The sequence below is a fragment of the Felis catus genome, chromosome B3 (assembly GCF_018350175.1).
Source record: "Felis catus isolate Fca126 chromosome B3, F.catus_Fca126_mat1.0, whole genome shotgun sequence".
NCBI lineage: Eukaryota > Metazoa > Chordata > Mammalia > Carnivora > Felidae > Felis > Felis catus.
In genome coordinates this window covers 97,211,226-97,239,100 of record NC_058373.1, presented here as the reverse complement: position 1 = coordinate 97,239,100, position 27,875 = coordinate 97,211,226, and the positions used below count along the sequence as shown (strand labels likewise).

The 27,875-nt window shown below is 41.3% G+C and overlaps 1 long non-coding RNA gene across 1 annotated transcript in view; it reads left to right on the top strand.

The window, feature by feature from the left end:
• The first annotated feature begins 810 nt into the window (after positions 1–810).
• LOC123386067 overlaps positions 811–27,875 on the top strand; it is a 109,690-nt gene continuing 82,625 nt past the window's right edge. Inside the window, exon 1 of the long non-coding RNA XR_006599570.1 lies at positions 811–2,906. This is a non-coding gene — a long non-coding RNA (uncharacterized LOC123386067). The remainder of the gene's footprint in view (positions 2,907–27,875) is intronic.

The window sequence follows — 27,875 nt, the reverse complement described above, 5'->3', positions numbered from 1 at the left end:
GATGTGCTTCAGACTCAGTAGAAAGGAATGGACTTTTTGTTTTGTTGATTTTTATTAATGGCCATGGAAAAATTGTTATATATTCTATTTCTTAAAAACGTTTATTTATTTTTGAGAAAGAGAGAGAGAGAGAGCGAGAGCGAGCTTGAGCATAAGTGGAGGAGGGGCACAAAGAGATGGAAAGAGAATCCCAAGCAGGCTTGGCACTGTTAGTCCAGAGCCTGACACGGGGCTTGATCATACAAACCATGAGATCATGACCTGAACCGAAATCATGAGTTGGATGCTTAACCAACTGAGCCACTCAGGTGCCTCAGATTGCTACATATTCTACATATTCTACAGATGCTACATATTCTAAAGGTGTGAAAGGGGGAGAGGGAAATCATAGTTATCAAACTAGGTCTCGGTCTTTTAACAATGTTGCTTTGACAGGATCTCATTTAGTATGGGAAAGATTTAGAAAGATCCTTTAGTTATAGGTAATTTTGATATTAAAAAAGAATTAATCTTTATGGTACGAAGATATATTCTGTCCTGTCTCCTTTCCCTGTCTCTACATCCTGTGTAGTCTGCTGGGGCTGCTGGGTCTATTTTTACCCTCGTTTGTTTTCCATCTATCCATCTATACATCCATCCATCCACTTCCTCACTCTGGCTTCGTTTCCTCAGTGGTAAACATACCTCAGTGTACCTTATACAGCCACTGCTCCAGCTGAGATCTTTTTGAATCAAAGATGGGTATTCTGACTTTCTTGTTTTAGAACTACGTTTTTAGTTTCTGATTAAGTGTTATAGGGAAATGTTTCTTCCTTAACAAGTTAACCACCAAGAGACAGAGAATGCTGATCTTTCCACAATGAAAAAAAAAAAATAGGAAAAAATATAGGTGCGTATGCATCATAAAGAATAATTTCAGAAAAAAAGAATCTCAGAGTTTAAAATTAGCATTGGAATGCATTGGCCAAATTTCTGCTCTTTTGTAGCTGGGGCGGGTTGAAGTGGTTATGAGTACCTTACTCTGTCTCTCTGGCCTATAGTCCGGTGCTGGATTTGAGTCTGTGGGGGAGTTTCCATGCTTTCCAAGTAAGTGCGACTTGGAAGGTAGGACTTGCATTAAGCAATTGGGGTAGTTTCATTGCTTCTGAATTGCACCTCCTCTCACTCACTCCTAGCTTGTAAAGCTTTATTTGCAAGATTCCATGAAGTTTGCTGGTATTTAGCTACTAAGAGGAGATGATGGGGCTCAGTCACGTCCAGGTGACACTAACCCATGGGCTTTGGTTACAGGAGGTGACTGTGCCAATTCTCTCTCCTCTTACTCTTCTGAACATTTGAACCACAGTTTTTGGTGCAGGCATTGATTCTGGAAGACTTGTTAATATGCAAATATCTAACATGAAGAAGTTATCCTTGTTACCACCTGCTAACTGAGGTTAGCAGATCAGAAGAACTTGCTGGCTGAGAACAAGGTCCTGGGAAAAATACAGTTCCAGAGAATGTGTTCTGACAGAGAAGGAAGAATCTTCTGGGCTGGGAGTCTTGCTTAGGAAGAAGTCTATCTCCCTGTCAGCCTTTACTTTGTCCTCTCCACGCCCCTTGCCCTCAGTGTCTTTGTGCCGTTTCCTTCTGAGCCTGTCTTCTTCCCTGTTCAAAGACAAATCTTGTCTGCCCCCTGCCCTGTCTGGTTCAGTCCCAGGGAGTCTCGGCCAGGTTCTGGGCCAAGGCGTGGCTTGGCAAGTGCTGAGCCTGCACCACAGGCCTCTGGATTTCCTTCCTGGTCCACGTTCCCGGGAAAGCTCATATTCTTTTGGTCCCTCCCATTAATTCCCGCAGTAACACTGTGTGTTAGTACTTTCGGATGCTTTCGTACACCGCCTCAGGATTTGGACACTGTCACAAAGCTGACGCTGTGAGAGGCAGGCCCTGGATCTCTGGAAGTGCCCTTGGGCACACGTGTTTCTCTCACAGGCTACCCACTACAACCTCATCTCAGGCCTATCCAGCAGGAGGCATTTCACAGCATGATTTTCTCCAAGGAGCCAAAGCTGCCATTCATGCTGTTACTTTGCTTTGCAATTCTATGTCTCACAGCTGTGTGACTCACTTGGTCCTGGGGCTCTTGGCTGGGCGGTGCTTCTCCCTGGGTGGGGGCCCGTGGTGGTAAAGAGAGTTTAATTAGAGAAAGATCCTCTTGCTTATGGTGGCGATTATCATACTTAATCAAGGGGCACAGTCTTGACCCCAGTCTGCTCCCCATTTTTAGTGCTTGACCAGAGAAGCCAGTAATCTAATTCTCATTGCTGATAGAGGCTTCTCTCCCATACTGCTCTCCCATGGTTTGGAATGGAAATCCGTTCTCTTTCCACCTCCATCCCTTTAGCTAAGCTAAATGGCTCTGTGAAAGGCTTTGCAAAAGGCTTTAAAACCACTCCACAATGCTTCAGGTAAGGCCAGAGAGAGAGTTTTTAGTGAGGATTTTATTAGCCCAAACCTTGAGGCTTTCATTGCATTTATCAGGAAATAGGGCCCTGGGTGCCTCTAAGGTCACTGCTGTTGAAGTGCATGCAGCCAGGGGCTTAGAATTCCTTCTTTGGATTAAATGTGGTCAGCTAAAGGCTAAACACTGTTAGGAAATGCAGCTTGTATGTTTAAAGGGTAGGGTTGGGCTGACCAGGATCAAGCATAAGGGGCTGTGGGCCTGGGAGCTGAAAGTCACAGGTCCTCCCTCAATTTTGCTTTGGTGACTTAGAAGTCATGTGCTTTGGCATTGATCTTTTAAAATTTTTTTCAGATTATGGACACTATCATTGCAAAGGAAACTGCCTGGCTGTTTGTGGGCCCAAGCTGAACTCCAGAAAGGCAGTTTAACTGCCACAGATGATTTCGTTCTGTCTGCACCAGAGGTAGGAGAGGGGCCTATGGGGCTCCTAGGGGAGAAAGCTGCAGAGACATCTCTCTTTTTCCCTCTGAGCTTCCCAAGCTGCACGATGCCACCTCTGTAACACTTTTCCATGGTTCTAGTGTGTTCCCTTAACATCTAGTCCTTTACGAAACAGCGAGAAGCGGTTGGGAACATGTGTTTTCCTGATGTTCTGGATATTTGGATATCTGGACAAGAACTTCAATTAAAAAAATTCAAAGCTTTTGTTATCCTGTGCTGTAATTAGGGGCTGCTTTTTCAAGGAAAGAACTGGCAAGTTGTCACTGTAGCATGTTTTCAGAAGGAGAGGACTCCCTGACTGAAAATGATTGCTTATCCTTCTCCCCATTATGGAATCTTTCATTTGGGTGAAGGAATTACTCATTCAAGATCCTCTTTTTAAAAATTCTTAAACCTCTGGGGCACCTGGGTGGCTCAGTTGGTTGAGCGTCCGACTTTGGCTCAGGTCGTGATCTCATGGTTTGTAGGTTCGAGCCCCGTATCAGGCTCTGTGCTGACAGCTCAGAGCCTGCAGCCTGCTTCAGACTCTGTGTCTCCCCCTCTCTCTGCTCCTCCCATGCTCATGCTCTGTCTCTCTCTGTCTCTCAATAATAAATACACGTTAAAAAAAATTAAAAAAAAAATTCTTAAACCTCTGAGAGGTAAAAGACCTGCAGCTCTTGTTATTCATTAATACTTTAATCTGAATTAGTTTGGCTAATAACTTTCTAATGGTAGTTGGGTGAGGGCTTATATGGAGAGGGAGAAGTTGTAGGTTAGTTGGCATATATGTGTATGTGTGTGTGTTGGGAGAGTGGGAGTAGATGAGGAGGCTCTTGAGCCCTGGGTTCCAGGGGTGGAATGCTTCAAAGGCAATTTCTTCCTCTGTTGTGGTTTTCCTCAGGGCATTATTTCTGTAGCATTCCCACCTGCCAGGGGGGGTCACAAGCCACTGTGGTCTCCCTATCCTTAATGCTAACCCAATTCTTTTTTAATTAAAAAAAATTTTTTAATGTTTATTTTTGAAAAAGGGAAAGAGAGAGAGCAGGGGAGGGGCAAAGAGAGAGCGAGGCAGAGAATCTGAAAGCTGGCATCACGCTGTCAGTGCAAAGCTCGATGTGGGGCTCAGGCCCACGAACCATGAGATTATGACCTGAGCCAAAGTCAGAGGCTCAACCAACTGAGCCACCCAGGTGCCCAGTGCTAACCCAATTCTTGAGCAGTGTAGACAAGCAATTAGAGCCAATTGGAAGCATTTCACTGCACCTACTCTTTTTTCCTACTTTAAAATGACCCTGAAACTGACTAATTATGTTGCCTTCTAATGTCTTTTAATCTTTTCTTGCTTATAAAAGAATCAGTTATTTTCATTTGGAGCTTTTTTTTTTTTTTGGTGGGTGGTGGTTAGAAAAAATAATCTCCCAGATGTGAAAGACTTTAATTTTTTTTCTGAGTCTTTTCCTTGGAGGGGTATCTTAATGCAAGAATCCAGACTCTGTACAGGCTGTTATTAACTGCTTTCTACCCACATGGCCCTACCAATCGTTAAAATATTGGTGAACTTGTCATACTGGTTGGAGTTAGCTGCTACCCTGGAGCTCCTGACAGTTCCTCCAGCTTCTCATCTGGAAAGCCCCCCTTTTTCTATAACCCAATAATAAAAGGGGGTTAATACCTGGTCCCATAGGAGGCCTCCCAACCCACACCAGCTCCGCTGTTAGCAGGAGCTTCTGGGGGAACACTGTTTTGTGACAGCTCCCCTCCTTCCCTGCCCTGCACCCTTTCCTTGCTAAACACTATTTTAAAAATACCAGTCACATCGTAATCCAGGGGTCTGCAACTCTGACCTGTGGGACAAGTCTGGTCACCTCTCTCGTTTTTTTGCAAAGGAGTTTTATTTGACGAAGCCACGCCCATTCATGTATAGTGTCATGGCTGCCTTCATACGACAAGCAGAGAGTTGAGTGGTTGCAGCAGAGACCTCGTTCATTGCCCACAAAGCCTAAAATATTTATTATTTTTGCAGAAAAGAATTTGCTGAACTCTGTTTATCCATTCCTTAGACCAGCAGCAGGTCTGTGCTTGCGACTCGGCACTGTTACCTGGCCAAGAGACCTCTTGTTTTCCTGACTTTGGCTTTACCTCGCACCCCCCCTCCCCCCCTTGCCATGCATCTTGCATCACTCTACTGCCATTAATAAATGAAAAAGGCAATGAATAAAGGGGGGGGGGTGCTGATAATTTTCTTAAACAAATGTCAAAAAACCCTATGAGTAATCCCGACATTTAAAAAAAATGTTGGTGGTTCTTTATTTGCATGAAGTTTTATGTGGTTCAGAAAGCCCATCTGTAATCCATTTGAGTTAAAGTCCCATTTGTCACAGCTGTCAGGATGGTAAAATATATTTGAAACCTTTTTGCTTTAAGGAAAATAGAAGGCTTCGCTGCACTTGACATTGAGCTGAAGACTTTGCCACTCTCAGGGAAATGTCAATTCTGAGAAAGACTTGTACAAAATGAAAGTTGGACAAAATAATTATCCTTGGAAGAGGGTTTTGCTTTTTGCTTAAACAGGATCCATTTTCCCAAAAGCCCATAGGTTCCTAAAACAACAAGGAGTCTTGAGAGGGTTAGGGTTGGGGTCACCATTGCAAGTGGCCTTAACTTCACTTATCCACTTATTGGAGGAATCAGCAGCATGAACAATCCCAAATGGCAGGGAACCCGGGAGGCAGTTCCATTTAGCTCTGGGATGTGTTTTGTAGTCACTTTACAAGAAGGTTTTTATTTATTTAGGCAAAAATGCTAAGTCACCATAAAAAAATTCATCAATATGGAAAAGAACAATGAGGAAACTTAAAAAAAACATCTAAATCTCTATTTTCACTTTTGAGAAAGTGTGTCTGATGTTCTTGTGCTCCCTTATATTAGAGCGCCTTTGAAGATCTATGTTAGGAGGAGCAGGGAATCTGCCACGGGACCCAAAGTCTCCCAAAGGCACCAGACACGCCTCAGCTGCCTTCCATTCTGAGGAATGACCGTCACAGAGGCAACCTCAACAGAAATGTGCATCCCTTTACCTTCTTGCAGCAAAGGAATGGTTGCTTTGGTCTCAAAGGTCATTTTTCAGCTTCTCTGCTCTATCAATTAAGGAAAGAGCCTGTTAGGTCCATCTGTGGGTTTAGGGGCTCAAATTCAGAAGATGGCTAGGAAGTGGCTAGGTGACTTATGAGACCCAATTCTGGGGACAGATAACTCTCTCAGAAGGATGGGACCATTGTGTGGCTGCATCTCCCACAGGGTCTGCAGTGGTGACCAGCTTGGACTGTCCAGGCTCAAGTGCCAAGTTGATAGGGCCTCAGGTAAACCTGCATTCACTTTACAGATATCTGACTCTGCTAGAAGACTCTGAAGTCTCTTTTCAGGCGATTTTCATATTATTATATTATTGCTTGTTTCATAGTCTATGTCATCTTCTTTTTCTACTTGTTCTCACCCACCCCCTCTTTTTCACCCAGATTTTCTGCACATGTGGCAGAAAGAATCTGGAAGAAAGGATCAAGGAGAGAAGGGTGGAGGGAATGGGGGATTGGAAGGTTAAGAGAATGGCAGTGACCATTCAGAACTTTGAGTCAGAAAGAAAGAAAGAAAAAGAAAAGAAAAGAAAAGGAAAAAGATATACCCACCATCATGTTACAAGACAGAAGGAATATTAGAAACCTGTTTAATAGGCTCATGTCCTATCCTGAGATAGCTCTGCGAGAGCTACTTCAGAGGGGATTATTGAAGGGTCTGTAGAACCTCTAGGGAAATCTTAAGAAACAGGCGAGTTTTTATAGGTCATTTGCTTCCTGAATAATGAGTTTTTTAATATGGAAAAGAGTTGGCTTTTTTTTTTTTTTTAAAGAGTGAGAGTACTAAAAGAGAATATGGGAATTTTGTGTGTGTGTGTGTGTGTGTGTGTGTGTGTGTATGTGTTCTATTTCCTTCCTGTTTCTACTTAGGGTCATTCCCCTCCCTCCCTCCCTTCTTGCTTGCTTGCTTTTCTTCCTTTCAACATGTGGCAGGGAGCAGACTGGCTCAGATCTCATACCTGTAGGCCAAGTACAACGTCTTATTGGATAAATAAAGAAAATGTTCCTTATTTAGAAGAGATGCCTACAGAGGAATAGGCATTCTCCTTTTGATGAGAAACCAGGAATAAGCCCTGAGCACACAATCAGCAGCTGTGGATGAAAAACCTCAGATCACCCAAGTGTGAGAAGAAAGCAAAGTTTCAGTCAACAGGTTTGAGTTGAGTTTAGTTACACATTTAGTACTCAGAGTCTAGTTATGTTCAGGGTCAATTCTCGTCCCCCTGGGGCTCCACTCTCTGGCAATGTGAGTTAGGGAAGAGGCAGGGCCAGGTCTCAGTCCAGTCTAGTTCTGGTGAGTGGGAGGGGATGGGAAGGGTGAGCCCCAGGCATTGCAGGGCCACTATAGACCATTCCCATTTGCTGGCCCCATAGGGACTTCTCAGGTCTTTAAACCCTTAGGAAGAAATGACTTTGGAAGGAAGAGGTAGGTTAGTTGGTTGGTTGATTTATTTATTTATGTATGTATTTATTTAAATGTTTTATTGTCAAGTTAGCTAACATATAGTGTAGTCTTGACTTAAGGAATAGATTCCTGTGATTCATTACTTACATACAACACGCACTGCTTGTACCAACAAGTGCCCTCCTGAATGCCCATCACCCATTTTCCCAGCCCCCCCCCACCTCCCGTACCCCTATCAACCCTCAGTTTGTTTGTTCCCTGTATATAAGAGTTTCTTATGGTTTGCCTCCCTCTCTGTTTGTAACTTACTTTTCCTTCCCTTTCCTTACGGTCTTCTGCTAAGCTTTTCAAATTCCACATATGAGTGAAAACAAGAAGGAAGAAGTCTGTTTAGTTATGATTCATCACCTCTGGTGTTTGGGGTTGTGGGGGGCGGATGGAGGAATGAATGCTTGAGGCAGCTTATTACTTGTTTTCCTCACACATGGAGACAATATGAATTGTTTTTAGAAACTGTTATAAAGTATTAAGATTGCTCCATGATCCCTCTGCAAAGTGTGCTCTTTTGCAGTGCAGCCTTAGGTTGAGTGGAACTTGCTCTTCTGATGGAAAACCTGGTACCTCACAAAATGAGGAACACAGAAGAGGCAAGGAATTGTATCAGCTAACAATGTGCTGTTCGATGGCAAGAATAAAACCTGACTTACGGTGGTTTGAACAAACGGGAGTTAATTTTTCTCACAGAAGAGGTTTAGAGGCTGAGGGCTGCTGCTCTTGATTCATGGGCTCAGTGATGTCAGGCCAGCATGTCTTTGTCTCTTAGCCTTTCTTTCATTCTTATTGCCTCTTGGGAGCAAGATTAGCTGCTCCACCTCCAGAAGTCATGCTGGCAATCAAGGCACAAAGTCAAGGAAAGAGAGCGTGCCAGCTAGAGCTGTCTTTTTACCAGGAGTGCAGATTTTCCAGAATTCTGGGAATTTTCCAGAAATTCCAGTCAGGCTTCTACTTGTATTCGATTGACTGGAGCTCTGTTATATGGCTCTCTCTAACTACAAAAGAGGCTTGGACATAAAGTAAGGGGTGGTGTCAAAGTATAGTTTTTGAAGAAATTAAACGATAACTCTCATACAAAATAAGAATGAGTGTGTGTCAAATATTTGTTTAATCTATTAATGAGGTTCTCAGCAGGGATAGGTAAATGTGGTTCAAAAGGGAATTTTGAAGAATTTGCCGAAATCGGTTTGCTATGTTAGAGACAAAACTGGCTAATAATAAATAAACCATAACCTTTGGTGTTGTCTTCGTGAATAGACAAAATCATTGGTATCTCTTCTATACCTTTACAAAAACATATAATGTGTAACATCATAGCACGTGGGCCCTACTTAATAGTATGGCGAGTTGAAAATCTATTCTCCTAGAGAATCTGTGTGTGAGCCTGTTAGGCAATGCATCAATAGGACATTGAAAGAACATGCAGTCACCTTTTTGTTTTATTGCCAAGTTTTGGAGAAGTCTTCCTAGGACAAGAAAGGGGATGGGCATCTGCTACGGGAATATGTGTGCAGGTAACATGGTGAAGATTAAAGTCTGCTATTGAGTTTGTACAGTTACTTTTGGGTTGTCTAAAGTTTTTGATAAGACAGGATAGATATGCCAAGTACTTTCAAAATCCATGTGTAAGTGTGCCCCACTTTTAGAAAATTCAGCACCAAAATCCAAATTTAAAACCGTTAAGTTGAGAGGTATATATTTTCTTTAGAAACGGATCCTGCACTTCACAGAAGGATTTGCCACCAGGATTATTTCTATTAATAACCACTTTCCTGAATTTATTTAAAAGACTTGATTTATAAAAAACTCGATTTACTCCACTTTTCCATAAATAACATCTCTTGCATGAAGCAAAGTATGTTTGCGATCTAAATTTTATGCTTCTCTGAAGATATCTTTCTGTTTAATTATAGAATGCTTTCTTTAAATCGCATTTGTATGGCGTGCTTTGAAACCTCTCCAAATCTTTCAACCAGAAAGATCTTACCAAAAGGGTTTCCCAGCGAAAGGAAAAAAAAAAGTATATTCATCTGATGTCTACTGGACTTTTTACATTGTTAAAATTCAGTCAGAATTGGAAAGGTCTCCTCATATCTAGAGGGAATAAAATAAATTGATTTATGATTTTTAACAAGCATGACTGAGTAAGGAATCATGCCTATATAATTTCAAAGTCATGAAAAGATATTAATCATAATTAAATTTCCTCTAAGAAGACGTTTGAAACAGAGATCAGATGCCAGGCTAATTGATTACACAACTATAGGATAGTCATCCTGACAGCAGCAAGGGTAAAGACAGTTTAGACTCAGTGTCTAAATATTTAATACCCAGTGGGAAGCAGGGAATTGGAACAAAGGCTGTAATGAGGAATAATAGAAATCAGCTAGAAGGGCAATGGACATGTCCCTATTGATTATGTAGTATATAAAGAGAAAAAGTGATTAATAGAAAAGAGAAGAAGAAGCAGGAATGACATTTTTTTTCAAGCGGCAGACGGAAACCACACGCTTGTAAAGGTCATGTCCAGCCGTTTAGAAATAAAATCTCCATCTTAGAAGTGATGTTGATTTAAGATGGAAATGCTTGGAAACGGAAGGACTTCTGTTCTGCCAGATTCTTGTGTTCGCTGCGGTTGTAAAATAGTATAGTTTTCAGCCAGCCGAACTTCTCAGTAGCAAACCGGTGGACCAAATCGTTTTTAGTAGATCTGGCTTGGAATTGCTGAAAAAGAATAGTACTTTTGGTTTTCTGGGTTCTTACATTTTAAGGCTTTTTCTTCTTGTGTGGGAATTCAATACCCACAGTCTGGAGAAAGAGAGGTGAAAAAAGAAAAGTGCTTTCCAGTTGGTGACGTGTTCCCTGGAATGGTCTGTAATGGGTGTTGGGATGACTGAGAATTAACACTGATTACCTCAGCTGCCTACAGGGTCTTTTCACCGAGTGTTCATGTGCTGCCCGCGAGGTTGTCATTTCCTTCTCTGATCTTTGTCCCGTGACATTGCACATGGCGTTATAAATGTGGGCGGCAAGGGCAGGGGAGACACTGCCCTGGCAGACCCATCTGTTCTTGTTACACAAACCATCCATTTCTGCAGCTCACCGAATACCGCATTCATCTTTGGCAGTGACCTCTCTCGCACTCCATTACTGGCTGGTGTGTTCAAAAGCTCTGGTACTTTGGACGGACGTTTCTGGAGAGATACACTTCTTAAACTAGCTCCCAGGGAGGGGCTTTTGTTCCTGCCCAGTGCCCTTTTTCACTTTCTCATTTACTTTTCCTCTTTCCTCTTTCTCTCTGGAGAGCTCAGAGCACATTTTTCTCCTAAGGGCTTAATTATACTGTCTTTACTCCGTGAGTGCTCCATAGGTGGCTGTTGATTGTAGGACACCCCATTTGTCTTGAGAGCCTCTCTTTTCAGTAGGCAAGGAGGCTGCCATTATTTGCTCCATTACAGCTCAGGACACTGAAATGTAGGGAAAGGACACTTGCTTGAGGTTATGTGTAAAGTTGAAGCCTGAGACCCACCAAGAACTCCAGTCTTTTGACTTGGTTGACCGCTCTTGTGTTTCTATTGCTTCTACAACTAACTAACTAACTAAGTAACTAAGTAAGTAAGTAAGTAAGTAACTAACTAACTAACTAACTAACTAACTAACTAACTAACACACCTGTTGGTAATGCTCTCTTCTTCTTCTTTTTTTTTTTTAATATGAAATTTATTGACAAATTGGTTTCCATACAACACCCAGTGCTCATCCCAAAAGGTGCCCTCCTCAATACCCATCACCCACCCTCTCCTCCCTCCCACCCCCCATCAACCCTCAGTTTGTTCTCAGTTTTTAAGAGTCTCTTATGCTTTGGCTCTCTCCCACTCTAACCTGTTTTTTTTTTTTTCCTTCCCCTCCCCCATGGGTTCCTGTTACTTTCTCAGGGTCCGCATAAGAGTGAAACCATATGGTATCTGTCTTTCTCTGTATGACTTATTTCACTTAGCATCACACTCTCCAGTTCCATCCACGTTGCTACAAAAGGCCATATTTCATTTTTTCTCATTGCCACGTAGTACTCCATTGTGTATATAAACCACAATTTCTTTATCCATTCATCAGTTGATGGACATTTAGGCTCTTTCCATAATTTGGCTATTGTTGAGAGTGCTGCTATGAACATTGGGGTACAAGTGGCCCTATGCATCAGTACTCCTGTATCCCTTGGATAAATTCCTAGCAGTGCTATTGCTGGGTCATAGGGTAGGTCTATTTTTAATTTTCTGAGGAACCTCCACACTGCTTTCCAGAGCGGCTGCACCAATTTGCATTCCCACCAACAGTGCAAGAGGGTTCCCGTTTCTCCACATCCTCTCCAGCATCTAGAGTCTCCTGATTTGTTCATTTTGGCCACTCTGACTGGCGTGAGGTGATACCTGAGTGTGGTTTTGATTTGTATTTCCCTGATAAGGAGCGACGCTGAACATCTTTTCATGTGCCTGTTGGCCATCCGGATGTCTTCTTTAGAGAAGTGTCTATTCATGTTTTCTGCCCATTTCTTCACTGGGTTATTTGTTTTTCGGGTGTGGAGTTTGGTGAGCTCTTTATAGATTTTGGATACTAGCCCTTTGTCCGATATGTCATTTGCGAATATCTTTTCCCATTCCGTTGGTTGCCTTTTAGTTTTGTTGGTTGTTTCCTTTGCTGTGCAGAAGCTTTTTATCTTCATAAGGTCCCAGTAATTCACTTTTGCTTTTAATTCCCTTGCCTTTGGGGATGTGTCGAGTAAGAGATTGCTACGGCTGAGGTCAGAGAGGTCTTTTCCTGCTTTCTCCTCTAAGGTTTTGATGGTTTCCTGTCTCACATTTAGGTCCTTTATCCATTTTGAGTTTCTTTTTGTGAATGGTGTGAGAAAGTGGTCTAGTTTCAACCTTCTGCATGTTGCTGTCCAGTTCTCCCAGCACCATTTGTTAAAGAGGCTGTCTTTTTTCCATTGGATGTTCTTTCCTGCTTTGTCAAAGATGAGTTGGCCATACGTTTGTGGGTCTAGTTCTGGGGTTTCTATTCTATTCCATTGGTCTATGTGTCTGTTTTTGTGCCAGGTAATGCTCTCTTCTAATGACCTCCCTGCCTATCCATAGAAAGAATCTCCAAAGACAAATCAGGTACTCAGTGTGGATGCATGGATGGCTCACTCTTGTGTGAGGAAGGAATCACAGTGAGAGCCCAGCAGTCAGGTGCTAGTGAGGTGCTTAGCATGCAGTGGATGCTATTGTGGTTTAGAGTTTGGTATTAAAAAAATTTTTTTTAAATGTTTATTTATTTTTGAGGGAGGGAGGGGGAGAGAGAGAGAGAGAGAGAGAGAGACTCTGAGCTGTCTGCCAGTCAGCACAGAGCCTGATGTAGGGCTCAAACCCACGAACCATGAAATCATGACCTGAGGTGAAGTCGGACGCTCAACTGACTGAGCCACCCAGGCGCCCCTAGAATTTGGTATTTTAAAATGGCATTCTCTGTGATTCCTTCCAAAGAGAGGAGTGGCCTCTATACACATCACACACTGAGACCACTAGAAGCACATACTGCTTTTCCTAGGTGATAGATTTAAGGATTTATGAGTGTTAGCATTGGAGGGGATTTCAGATGTGACCTGAATAATGTGGAATATACTGAAAGCATCATCTTCCTCAACTCAGGCACTTCACTTCAGTTACAATATTTTATTTATTTATTTTCAAATGTTTATTTATTTTTGAGAGAGAGAGAGTGCACCAGCAGGGAGAGGAAGAGAGAGAGGGAGAGAGAGAATCCCAAGCAGGCTTCACACACTGTCAGCACAGAGACTGATGTGGGGCTTGAACTCACAAACTGTGAGATCATGACCTGAGCTTAAATCAAGAGTTGGATGCTTCACCAACTGAGCCACCCAGGTGCCCCCAGTTACTATATTTTATTTTATTTTATTTTATTTTATTTTATTTTATTTTATTTTATTTTATTTTTCAACGTTTATTTATTTTTGGGACAGAGAGAGACAGAGCATGAACGGGGGAGGGGCAGAGAGAGAGGGAGACACAGAATCGGAAACAGGCTCCAGGCTCTGAGCCATCAGCCCAGAGCCCGTCGCGGGGCTCGAACTCATGGACTGCAAGATCGTGGCCTGGCTGAAGTCGGACGCTTAACCGACTGCGCCACCCAGGCGCCCCAAAATGTGTATTTATTTTTGAGAGAGAGAGAGAGAGAGAGAGAGAGAGAGAGAGAGAGAGCGCACACCAGTGGGGGAGGGGCAGAGAGAGAGGGAGTCAGAGGATCTGTGCTGTGAGTGCAGAGCCTGTGCGGGGCTGGAACTCATGAATTGTGAGGTCATGACTTGAGTGAAAGTCGGATGCCTGACCGGCCGAGCCACCCAGGCGCCCCTCATTTATTTTGAGGAAAGGGTTAGACAGGGTATTCTTATTTTTGAACTTTATCTCGGGATGTGAAGTGCTTCCCCCACTCCCGACTGTAGTATGTTGTATGTTGGTCTCGATGGTGGCAGGGCAAGGTGTTAGTTTGCTTACTTATTATATGTATTAATTTATCTTTCCAATGTCTACTTTCTGCCTTTAGAATGAAAGCTCTAAGAAAGAAAAGATTTTGTATTTTTTGTTCCTTGCCGATTCTGATCCCTAAAACAGTGCCCTGGCACACAGTAGGTTAGGTATGCAAAAAATAGTTGCTGAAGGAATGATTGGACTTGAAGTAGTAGGCTTTCATCCTAACATTAAGTCATCCATGGGTGTGACAAACCTACTCTGTGTTTTTCTACTAGTTGCTGATATGACATTGAACATCAAGGGCAGAGTTGTTGAGCTGATTAATGTTAACCCACTAATTGACAACTCCTGGGAAAATTAATGTAGTAATTTCTTTCATACCGATGTCTCCTCATTCTTGAATATCAAAAGTTTCACAGTAGATGGGTTGATAGAGGAGACTTCCCTTAGGGCTGTGAGTGGGACCGTATAGCACTCTTGATTGTATTGGCTGTAATCAACACCTCATTAGTCAGATTGGTGAACTAAAGTTTTTTCAGAAACAGTGTAATTTTTTTATGGTCAAAAAATTTCACCATTAATTAACCACCTCTTATTAATAGGATGGGTGTTAGATATAAAAAAATGAAGGGTATATGGTTTTTGCCATGACATAGCTAAAAGTCTGATGGAAGACCGCTGTGTAAATAATTGTGATCCTGTGTCAAAGTATTTCCAATGTGCTATGGGAGTACTGGACAAGACTAGAGGCTAGGGAACAAAAAAGGCTTCTGTTTAAATTTTCTGGGTTAGTCATGATGAGGACTGTCCTGAATGCAGAGGCAGTAGGTACAGAGTAGAGGGGCAGAAATGAGAGACATCAAAGCATTCGATGTTTGTTTACTCAATATTTATTGAGCATCTCCTTTATGTAGTTTCTGGGGTAGATGGACGCAAAAATAAGTGCTATGATGGAGTTTGTACGTATGCTATGGGCTCAAAAGGAAGCGCGAGTGGTAGAGGATGGGAGGGGAGATTATGGAGGTAATATTGAACTGTCTGAATATGAGTTTCCCAGGTGAACAGGGTGGGGTGGGACAAGTCATCCCAGAAAAAAGAATTGAATGTGCTTAGGCAAAGGAAGCTCTGGAAAGGCTGAGTCATCACTACTGAGACAAAAAAGAAGGTAATAAGTAAGCATATGAAAATATTTAGGTGAGTTTATCATTTAGCTTTTGTTATTTAACACCCCCTCCACCCAAACTTAGTGGCTTAAAACAACCATTTATTTATCTCTTGATTCTGTGGGGCCAGCAGTCTGAGCTGGGCTCAGGTGGGTGGTTCTTCTGGTTTTTGCTGGACTCACGTGTGTGTCTGTCCTTGCTCCCTGTGTGGCTGGGAGATGTCTGCTCTAGGATGGCCTTGGCTGCGATGACTCTCTCTGCTCCACGTCGTACCCTCCCATAGACCAGCCAAGAGAGGGGCCAGAGTGGGCTCAATTCTACTGAGGCCTAAGATCAGAAATTGCACAGCATCACATCTGCTGCATTTTATTAGACAAAACAAGTCCCGAGGTTAGCCCAGATTTATGGAGTAGTGATTAAGGGGTATCCCAATTTACTCTTGATGGGAGGAGCTTGAAATTCAAATTGCATAGTGTGGATACAGGGAGGTGTGAACAGCTGTGACCCATTTTGCTATTTACTGTAATACACTTGAAAATGGAAGAGAAAGATACTGATGGCTTCTCTTCTCTGCAAATGAGGATTGGGGTAGAAAGCTTGAGGCACGTGACAAGTGCTTGGAACGACAGGCTATAAGGAATAGAATAGGGACATGATTGGCAAAATAAATGGCTTCCGGAGTAAGATGGAAAGTTCAGCTGAGAAGGGAAACCACCATACGTTGAAAAGCAATCATTATGTTTGAGCTGTTTTTCTCTTCTGTCAACTACAATTAACAGCAAAATTTCATCTGCATCACTATGCCTGTAATGGTGTTTCTCATGACACACTTGTAGATTGCTAGCAAAGATGAGTTGACTCTTAGAACATTATTTACTGATGAATATATTAAAATAATGATTTGTTGGTAGATTTGTAGTTAAATTCAAGAAATTCTATTTCCAGGTATGATGGCAACAGTTTTTACATTCATTCATCCAACAAATTTGGCGTAACCATTCGGTACCAGCTACTGTTCTAAAGGTGGAGAATACATTAGTGATCCAAACAGAAAAGAGAACTCTGGGGAAGCTTACATTTTAGTGAGAGGGGGTAGAAAATGAACAACATAAATTAGAAAACAGAGCTTATATGTAAGCAATGAATCATGGGAGTCTACCCCCAAAACCAAGAGCACACTGTGTGCACTGTATGTTAGCTAACTTGACAATAAATTATATTAAAAAAAATAATAATACTATCTATGTGGGTGGTTTTACATGTATCACAGGAAGAGAACTAGACTGTTAAGCACGATATGTTTCTTTCTTACATATAAAAGAGGAATAATAATATTAAACATGTTGCAATGGCTCTAAAAAAAAAAGAAAACATAGAGCTTATTAATGAGAGGTATTAAGGAGAAAAACAAAGCAGGGAAGGGGCATGTGAAAAAAATTAAATTGTTGCCATTAAAAATTTTTTTTTAAATATTTATTTTTGAGAGAGAGAGAGACAGACAGACAGAGAGACAGAGTGTGGGCGAGGGGAGGGGCAGGGAGAGGGAGACACAGAATCTGAAGCAGGCTCCAGGCTCTGAGCTGTCAGCACAGAACCCGACGCAGGGCTCAAACTCACGAACTGGGAGATCATGACTTGAGCCAGAGTCGGATGCTTAACCCACTGAGCCACCCAGGGGCCCCTGTTGTCATTTTAGATAGGATGACTGGGGATGGCCTCACCAAGATGGTGCCGTTTGAGTGAAGACCAAAAGGAAGTATGGGGTTTTAGCTGTGCAGGTCCTAAGAACCTTCAGTCATGTGAGTATGTGGTCTTTCCTCTGGGTGAATTGGGAAGTCCATTGGAGAGTTTTGAGCAGAAAGGTGAGATGATCTAATAACATTTTGGAAGGACAAAGTGGTGGCTGTCTTGAAATCAGACCTTCCCTTGAGATGTGGAGCAAGGACAGAAGTGAGCAGGTGTTAGGAAGCTGTCACAGGCATGCAGGAGAGACGGTGGAGTTGGTAAGAAATGGTCAGATTCTTGACATATTTCTTTTTTTCAACGTTTATTTATTTTTGGGACAGAGAGAGACAGAGCATGAACGGGGGAGGGGCAGAGAGAGAGGGAGACACAGAATCGGAAACAGGCTCCAGGCTCTGAGCCATCAGCCCAGAGCCTGACATGGGGCTCGAACTCACGGACCGCGAGATCGTGACCTGGCTGAAGTCGGACGCTTAACTGACTGCGCCACCCAGGCGCCCCAATTCTTGACATATTTTGATGGCAAGGCCCACAGTCTCTACCTTTAAGGCTTTGACCAAAATTATTTTTAGGACATATCACATAAATGGAATCACTTTCATCCTTGGTTCTCTCATGGAACTTTCTTATAAGATTTTTAGGAGAGTATCTTGAACCATTTGTGGTCCATGAATGATACTTAAAATGTACACTTGACAAAAAAGGATCTGAAGAAGGGAGTGAGGAGGTGTGGATGGAGTGAAGGGGAAAAAAGGGAAAGAAGCATGTGACTCAATGTCTGTGCCAGGCCTGGAGAGCCAGACCCAGGCTTACCTGTGCTATTAGTCAAGGAAAATAGAACTTCTTGCCAAAAGTACTGCTTTGCTCATCCAGTTTATTTGGTTTTATCCTGGATAACAAAACAGGAGTAGTTTGGCTGAGTCTCTTCTAGAATTTTGATGACTAGGCCAGGAGAGGTGGGGTGTACCATTCATTGATGAATGTTTGTTGAACACCTACTATGTACCAGGTGTACTGTGGGTGCTGGGGATATAAGGACTGTAAGACACAGTAGCAGTCCCCATGATGCCTGCAGTCTTGTGGGGCATACAGATGAACAGACAGGCAATTTTAATAAAGGACTTTGGGGCACGCTGGAGGAATATCTAATTTTGCCTTAGAGTATCAAGGGGGACTTCCTGGAGAAAGAAGACCAGTGAGATAAGTAGGAATTATTTAGGCAAAAGCAAGGGAGTAGGAAGACGATATTTCAGGCTGAGAGAGTGGTATGTGCAAAGGACAAGAAATGAGAAGGGTAAATTCAGAGTGCCTTAAGTGAAGGAAGTGAAGGATGCTGGGAAGACATAGAAGATGAGACCAGATTATAGAACAGGCCCTCGTAAGCCATGAGACTTCCAAATAGAAGACTTCCATCATGTTTCTGTCCTCTGACCTGTTTTGTTTTATTTTGTTTGAGAGGGTTTTCCTCTCTTCTATCAACAAGCTTGTTAGAAATGAATCAAGGATGAATCAGGATGCACTATCAGCCACTGCAGATTGATCACTGGTCTTAACACTCTCCGCTCTTAATTTAGTCTAGTTTAGTGTTTGCTTCTTTTGTTTATTCTCCATGAGTGTGTGAAAATATCACAGCAGCAAAGGTTCTGCCACAGCAGCTTCCAACCGGTAGTAGATAACATGAAAGCAAGACACATTTACACATTTTATTGGTGAGTCTATTTTCTTTCTGGTCTTTTATGTTTATCCTTTTATTAAAACTTTTTTAATGTTATTTTTGATAGAGAGAGAGAGAGACAGAGCACAGTTCGGGGAGGCTCAGAGAGAGGGGGAGACACAGAATCTGAAGTAGGCTCCACGTTCTGAGCTGTCAGCACAGAGCCTGACATGGGGCTTGAACCCACGAACCAAATCGTGAGATCATGACCTGAGCTGAAGTCAGATGCTTAACTGACCGAGCCACCCAGGCACCCCTATCTTTTTATTCTTATTTTTCTGGAATCAGCCTCCTCCGATTACCAGGGCAGGAAGTGCTCCTCATTTGGGTCCTGCAAGGGCAGAGTCTGAATGTAAAGACTTGATAAAGGGATAGGGACTTCAGGTGAAGGAGAAATTGCACACTTGAGTTCAGTGAAAACTTTTCTTGAAGAGGAATACTTACAGCAGCCACAAAACTATATTCTCTATCCCCATGCCCCAGAAATTCTCCAGTTTGTGCTGAGTCAGCCTCATTCTGTTCCACCAATTCATTCTCTTGCTGCCCTGCAATGAAAGTAGATGATAAATCACTCATTTATTCCTTAGGAGGCTTTACATCTAGAAGCGGTTTTTGAGATTTTCTGGAATATTGTTCCCCACCCCAAACGCCATCTACTAAATAAGGAAACAGCCTCAGAGAGGTAAAGAACTTGCCTGAGAGCACACGCCCAGTCCACTTGCAGAACCCAGATGAGCCATGATGGGAAGCCAGCTCTCCTGACCTGGAGCTGAGGGTCTGTTTCCTTCATCTGTTGACTCTCGCCAGAGGAAGAAATTAAAACAAATAGGAAAAACAACAGTCTCAAGGTCCCAGTGGGTTTTCACTTGATACGACCACTTGCTCAGAAGGCTTAGGCAGGCAGGTGTTTTGTTAAAGCAGTTGATCTCTAGACATTTATGTGAAATTATAAAATAAGGCAAAAATCATATACATTCTAAGATTCATACAGAGATATTGGGAGATGATTAGTCATTGTGCAAAGTATTTTACTATAGGTATTCCTTTGGTTTGCTAGTAAAAATTATATACATAGGAGTCTTTAGAAATATATATATACAAACATCTCTCTGTATTTATATATGGGTGTGAATCTATCTGTCTATCTATGTGTCTATCTACATACCTATCAAGATTTATGTACAACGTTTCCAGGAACCTACTGCATCAAGTGAAGCCTGTTCACAGACCAGGATTTTATAACTTGCTCTAGCGGTGTTGAAAGGCTCAATGAAAGTTTTTGATTTTCATGCTGAACTCCACAGCAATTTACGGCAGGTCAGTTATGGTTTATCTCACAGAGTTCCAGCTGAGTGTGTGACTGAGCTGGCAAACATGGGACTTGGGTAGGAAATAGGAGACGCTACTGGTTGGTGGGCTGAGAGAAGATATGACTTACCCTGTCTTTATAGCACTCTGGTGAGCTTTTCTTATGAAAGGTTACTTTGAATCTTTAGGCTGGGACCTGTTCTGTGATCATGCTAGCCTTTCAAGTCCTGATATGTACTTATCTCTTTAGTAGGCTTCTCTATGTTTTAGAATTTTAACTCTTTATGATGTTGTGATAAGTCAGTAAGCAGTGGGAAGCCACCATAACTATTTCTTCCTGGAGAGTAAAAAAAAAAAAAAAAAAAAAAAAGATAAAGGTTCTTAGTCCTTCCAGGCAACTTAGGCCCACATTAACAGGAATGGATAATCTTAATGCCTAAACAACATTAAGTATTTATACTTAATGTTTATTGAATATGTCTAGGAATTTGTCAAGTCTGTGAAAGCCAAGAGAGTTTAAAAAGCAAGTTTTAATCGTATTTACCATCAAAGAAACAGAAATCCCTTACAATTAGAATAGATGAGAAGCAGCTTCTTACTGAAGAGTAAGATTACAATGATATGGTCAACCATATTTGTTTTTTTATTTTTTTAACGTTTATTTATTTTTGGGACAGAGACAGAGCATGAACAGGGGAGGGGCAGAGAGAGAGGGAGACACAGAATAGGAAAACAGGCTCCAGGCTCTGAGCTGTCAGCACAGAGCCCGATGCGGGGCTTGAACTCATGGACCGTGAGATCATGACCTGAGCCGAAGTTGGATGCTTAACTGACCAAGCCACCTAGGCGCCCCCATATTTGTTCTTTTAGACATCCAGTAGTTGAACTGAATAGTCCCCATTCTGTGAGGTTAGTGAGGTGAGGTGTCTGTAGCATTAACTCCATTTTCTGTGTAAATTACCCGTTATCCTGTCAGCGGGGCTAGGTTAGGCGAAGCTTCAGTAACAAATAGCTCTTAAGGTTTTATGACTTACGATAACAGGTTATATCTTGCCCATGCCACATGACCAGCGAGAACTGGTAGGAGAGATCTGTGTACAGTCACTCAGAAACCTAGGCTGATGAAGATTTCAACTCAATATGAGCTCCCGTGATGCTTAGAACTGGGGAACGAAGTTTTGCAGGCCTCACCCTGGTAATTAAATGCTTCTGCCTGGAAGAGACACACATCATTTCTACTCACATTTCATTAGCTGAAGTGAGACACATGCCCACACCCAGTTCAAGGTGTCACAGAAACACGGTCCCACCAAGGGGCTGGAAAGAGGAAAAGGGATGATGATATGATTATACTTACAGGAACACACTGAACTGGTAAGGTAGTGTCTGTAATGCTGTCCTCTTTGCATTTTTAATAAATGAAACAGGAGAACGATATTTCCAGGGACAAATGATTGATTTTTATTTAAAAGGCCAGGTAGGTTGTTTTAAAACACTTTCCTTTACTGCTTCTACACTTTACTGCTACAATTAAAGTTTACAGCCCTTGAGCCCATACCTATTTATTAAATGCTCAGAAAATGTACTTAAGTATTGAAATAAATGGTTAGCTTTCTAATTTCTAGAGTATAAATATCCCTTTGCCTATAAGGTTTCTTCTAGAATTAAAAAAAAATATTTTTAATGTTTATTTTGAGAGAGAGAGAGAGAGAGTGTGTGTGTGTAAACAGGGGAGGGGTCGAGAGAGAGAGAGAGAGAGAGAGAGAGAGAGAGAGAGAGAGAGAGAATCCCAAGCAGGCTCCATATTGTCAGTGCAGAATCTGATGCGGGGCTCAAACTCACGAACTTCAAGATCATGACCTGAGCTGAAATCAAGAGTCAGATGTTTAACTGACTGAGCCACCTAGGCACTGCTCTACTGGAATTTTGTTGTTGTTGTTTTTCATTACTTGTGAGTCTCTCACAGAAAAATAAAAAAAATCACCTGTGCACAGCAAGACAATTAGAAACTTAAATCTAAAGGCTGTAGCTTATTGAACATGTACTATGTGGGAAGCACATTATAGGTATTTCACCTAACTTATCTCCTTTAATCTCCCCAGTACTTCTGTGCAATCGGTACTGTGATCCCTGTTTAGAGATGTGGAAACAGAGACTCATAATAGTTAATCAACTAACTCAGAGACACACAATTTATGGAGCTGGGATTTGATCCAAGTCAATTTGACTACTCATCCCAGCCTCTGCCCACTGTAATTTGTAGCTTCCATGTACCCATAATAATTCTGTAGCAAAACAACTTTTATCATCTATCCGGGCCTCTGGATTTGCTATTAATATTATATGCACAGAAAGACCTTCTATAATGTCACCACTCTGGCTGTGGGCCGTGAGCTGCATGAGGGGGCCGCATGATTTGGTAGTTCAGAGCAGAGACTTTGAAACCAGCCTGTCTGGCAATTAACCTCTCCCAGACTCTATTTCTTCCTCTGTAAAATGGGTAATAATAGTATCTTATCTACCTAATCATTTACAAGAATCAGATGAGTTATTATTTGTAAAATGCTTCAAATGTTACCTAGAACAGAGTAAATGTTATATAATTGCTTAACATAAATACCATCAATGGCTCTTTGTCACAAGGGGGCTCACAGTTTATGGTTCTTTTGGTTGATGACGAGGTTCAATGTGGCTACAAAGGCATGTGATATGTTTTCCTTAGACTGGAGAAATGGTTTTCAGAGGAGTCATGGAATCATGGAGAGGAGGCAGGTGGTCAAGGCCATTTCTGTTGAAGCAATTAAGTTTTGGTTTGGGGGCTTCTTCACGTCTATTTGCTGAGGGCAAAATATGCAAACTTTCAGAGAATGGGCAAGGCAAAAGCTTCTTTCTTTTGTTGGATGTCCTATGATGTAGGCACTAGAAAAGTGGGTGTTACTACATCAGAGTTCTTCCATAAATACGTGGCCACTGTTGTTTGACCGTTTTGTCCTTAGGGTAGCCTACATAAAGCTAAGAATATAGGGAGACTATGAACTTCTCTTATGCCAACCTGAAATTTTATTTTTTTAAGATTTTATTTTTAAGTAATCTCTACACCCAACGTGGGGCTTGATCTCACAACCCTGGTATCAAGAGTCGCATGCCGTACTGACTGAGCCAACCAGGTGCCCCAACCTGAAATTCTTAAAACAGTGAATTCTGTGATGATTTTGATGCCAGGGCTCATGGACTGGGCATTTTGGAAGCTGGATTATGGTTCAGGCCAAGCTGCTAAGAGCTTTGCATCACCAGGGAAGGGAACTGACATTTATGAAGAGCCAACTTTGAGCTAGACACTGTGTTGGATTTACATACATTATCTTCTTTAAAAAAATCATCACAGTGGTCCTGTGAAATATGTTTATTTCCCTCATTTTTTAGATAAGGAAACCGAGACTTACAATGGCTAAAATACATGCTCAAGGCCACCTAGCTGGTAAAGAGTATGGGATATGGTTTGAGCTGTTTTTCACTCCTTTCATACGGGGATGTGGGAGTCAAGGTGGAGGAGTCTGCTGAACCATTTCTGTAAGTAGATTAGTTTTAAGGGATTTGAAAGTTGAAAACCACCCTGGCAGCGTGTGGTTGTTACATTATTATTTTTTAAATTATTGTTTAATTTTTAAATTAATATTTATTTATTTTAAAGGATTTTATTTTTAAGTAGTCTCTGCACCCAATGTGGGACTCAAACTTACAAGGTTGAGATCAAGGGTCACACCCTCTACCAACTGAGCCAGCCAGGCTTCCTTACCTTATTATTATTTTTTTTTAAAACCAAAGGGATAGAAAAAGTGAGTGTATCTGTAATTCAAAAAAAAAAAAAACCTTGAAACACAGAACAATAAAGAATTCCCAAGAGAGTAGAGGTAGAAAACCAGAAATATCTCTTTCAGGCAGGTGGAAACTGTCCAGTTTTTGACAAGAATAGAATAAAACTGTAATCTTCAATTACATTTTGTAGAAGAATATATAGAGATGATTTATGGTAAGTCTCCATCTATTTTTGGCTGTCCTTTCCCTCACTCATTTCCTTAGATAAACTATGCTCCAGAACAGATGCTGCTGAGTTACTTAATTAAAACGAAGATCAGTACCCAATTTAGGCACCTAGGGAGGACACTTCATACTTGGAAGATGGTTAAGGATTGAGTTTCTTGAGTACAGGAACTCTTTGGGTCTCACTCTTTCACATAGTGCCTTTATGTTATGGGTCCTTAATGAATATTTGAAACTCAGGTGAGCCACAGTAGCAGTTCTTGATGGTTTCACCACATGAAATAGAATCAAATAGAAAAAAAATTAAACTATGTTTAAATTTGTAGATTCTGTTTTTTGGAATTATGGACAGGATAACTATTAGGTAAAACTCATAGTCAAGGATATGCAGCTGTGCAATTTTAAAGGTGCTTTATTATTTAGCAGAAATATTCTGATTTATGTTTTTATCTTTTTATAGTGACATTGTGATAATTTCCTATATGTGACCTACATTTGATATATTTGGAGGTTTCTTTTTTTGTACTTTTGTTTGTACAATGACCACCTGGATTTGTGCTATTTTATTATGGTGATTGAAACTAAAATGTGGCGAAAGTAAACTTTACATTACTGAAACCACGAACCTAGCAGCATTTCATTTTTAATTGTTTTATCTCTGTGTGAACAGAAACATAATAGTTCTTAAAAAAAATTTTTTTTTCAGGTTAGGAATAACATTTTAGGACAGTCAGTGAAATTTAAAGTCAATCACTAGATAACAAAGTCCCTTTTATGTATATTAAAGGTTTTCATTTTCAAAAAAATTTTTTTTGTTTATTTATTTATTTAGAGAGAACACAGCACCAGTGTGAATGGGGGAGGGGCAGAGAGAGGGAGAGAGAGAATCCTAAGCAGGCTCCACACTGTCAGTGAAGAGCCGGGTGTGGGGCTTGAACTCCTGAACCACAAGATCGTGACCTGAGATGAAGCAAAGAGTTGGAGGCTTAACTGGCCAAGCCACCTGGATGCCCCCAAATTTTTCATGTCTGAATTTAAACCTTATACATATTTTTGGATCATCATGATGTTTTTTCCTATTCACTTTTAAAGATTTAAAAAATTGTTGTAGGGTAATCTGGGTGGCTTAGTCAGTTAAGTGTCTGACTCTTGATCTTGGCTCAGGTGGTGATCTCAAGGTTTGTGAGTTGGAGCCCCATGTCGAACTCTGTGTTGACAGTGTGGAGACTGCTTGGGATTGTCTCTGTCCATCCCCACTCACTCGTGTGTTCTCTCTCTCAAAATAAACATTTAAAAAATAAAAAAAATGTTGTGAAATACATATAACGTAGGATTTACCTTCTTAACCATTTTATTTTATTTTTTTTTAAATTTTTTTTTCAACGTTTTTTATTTATTTTTGGGACAGAGAGAGACAGAGCATGAACGGGGGAGGGGCAGAGAGAGAGGGAGACACAGAATCGGAAACAGGCTCCAGGCTCCGAGCCATCAGCCCAGAGCCCAACGTGGGGCTCGAACTCACTGACCGCGAGATCATGACCTGGCTGATGTCGGACGCTTAACCGACTGCGCCACCCAGGCGCCCCATTAACCATTTTAAATGTACACTTTAGTTGTGTTAGGTATATTTACATTGTTGCAAAACTGGTCTCTAAAACTCTTTTCATTTTGCAAAACTGAAAATTTTCTTAAAGAAGAATTCTCATTCCACCCTACCTCCAGACCTCTTCTACTTTCTGTCTCTATGAATTTGAGGTACTCTAGGTACCTCATATATAAGTGAAATCATATAAGTATTTGTCTTTTTGTGATTGGCTTATTTCATGTAGCATAATGTCTTTAACTTTCATATATGTGGTGTCAGAATTTCCTTCCTTTCTAAGTCTGAATAATGTTCCAATGCATGAACATTCCACATTTTGTTTATCCATTTATCCATCGATGAACACTTGGTTTGCTTCTACCTTTTGGCTATTGCAGGTAAGGCTACTATGCATATGAGTGTATAAATACCTCTTTGAAACTCTGATTCCAATTCTTTAGGGTATATACCCACAAGTGGGATTGATGGATCATGTGGTAATTCCATTTGTCGAGGAACTGACAAACAATTTTCCATAGCTTTTTCTAAAGTTTATTTATTTAATTTGAGAGAGAGAATGAGAGAGAGAGGGAGAGAGAGAGAGAGAGAGAGAGAGAGAGAGAGAGAGAGAGATACAGTGTGAGCAGGGGGAGAGAGAGAGAGGGAGAGAGAGAATCCCAAGCAGGCTCTACACTGTCAGTGCAGAGCCTGATGCAGGACTTGAACTCATGAACTGTGAGATCATGTCCTGAGCAGAAACCAAGAGTTGAACACTTAACCTACTGAGCCACCCAGGTGCCCCTCCATAGCTTTTCTTACTCACTTTAAATTAATTTTTACTTTTGTCAAAGTAACATATGCACATAAACAAAGTATTTAGCTACCCATTTCTATATCACAAATTTTGGTTAAGTAACTGGTGCTTATGTTATTGTGACTGTTGTAAATATTTTACACTGCTGAGCCCGTATTGGCAAAATATAAAATGATAGGCTTCCATTCTTGTACTATTTTTTTTTCAGATTGACTATACCATTCCAGGGTAATCCATGAAATTTAAAGTCAATAATTAAGTAATGAGGCCCCTTCCAAGTTTCTTTTTATTATTTCTGGAATTGTTAATATCTCATGTTTTATTGGCTTTGTCTCTGTGCCTGTTGTTATATTTCCTAAGTGCTTTAACAGAGCTGATGAATGCCACTCACTAGCTTTTTCCAAATGCTCAAGCACACAGCTCATCCTATCAGCTCCACTGGTTTCTTGATTGCCCTACCTTCTTTTCACTGATTGAGGGCATTTAATATGGATTTTAAAAAGTTTCTCTTTTCCTTTCTTTGCAGTTTATCCCTTTCCTCCAAGTGCTTCTTTCCTACTTGTTTTTATGATCTCTCTCTTTCATACTGAAGTCTTTCTTCCAATTTCTAATGATCCTTTGCTGTCTGTTCCCATTTAAATTTGAGGCACAGGGGTGCCTGAGTGGCTCAGTCGGTTGAGCACCCAACTCTTGGTTTCCATTTAGGTCATGATCTCATAGTTTTGTAAGTTTGAGCCCCACGTTGGGCTCTGCATTGGCGTCTTGGAGCCTGCTTGGGATTCTCTCTTCACCCCGCCCCCCCCCCCCGCCCCGCTTTCCTCCCCCACTTCTGCTGTCTCTCTCTTAAAAAATAAAAAAATAAACTTAAAAAAATAAATTTGAGGCACAAAAGGGCTGATAGAAAATTGTAAATATAAGGTTGGCTTCTCTGTAAGGTGATCAGGTTGTAAGTTAACCTTGCTTTCAAGGAAGCCTTAAGAGATTAGGATCATTAGATCTTATTTTTCTCTGGGTCATTCAGTTTCTCCCCAGAAGGATTCCCTGGTCTCCTCACAAGAGATGTGTGCCTGGCTGTTAGCATCCTGGACCTAGGACGGAGCCTTTAGTGATCAGGCTTACATTAGTGTCTGTTTTTAGTGTGCTGTCTGGCTCCTGCCCTCTATTCACAGCGCCTCTTGGCCTGGTGATTATAATGCCAATTCAGCTGCCTTGCCAAAGCTTTTAAGTTGATATTTCTCAGTTCTATTATAATTTGCTTTCCTGGTGATATTTGAGGCTCTGTGACTAAGTTAATAGAATTAAAAAAATCAAACACATTGAACATTCTGGAAAGACAGCAAATGCTTTTAAAAATGTTACATGCAGAATGAAAAATTAATCACAGGTAAAGGAGGAAGAGTTTTCTCTAGGCATGGATATTTGTAAGAAATTTGTTTTTTATTTTTATTTTTAAAAATTAAAAAATTT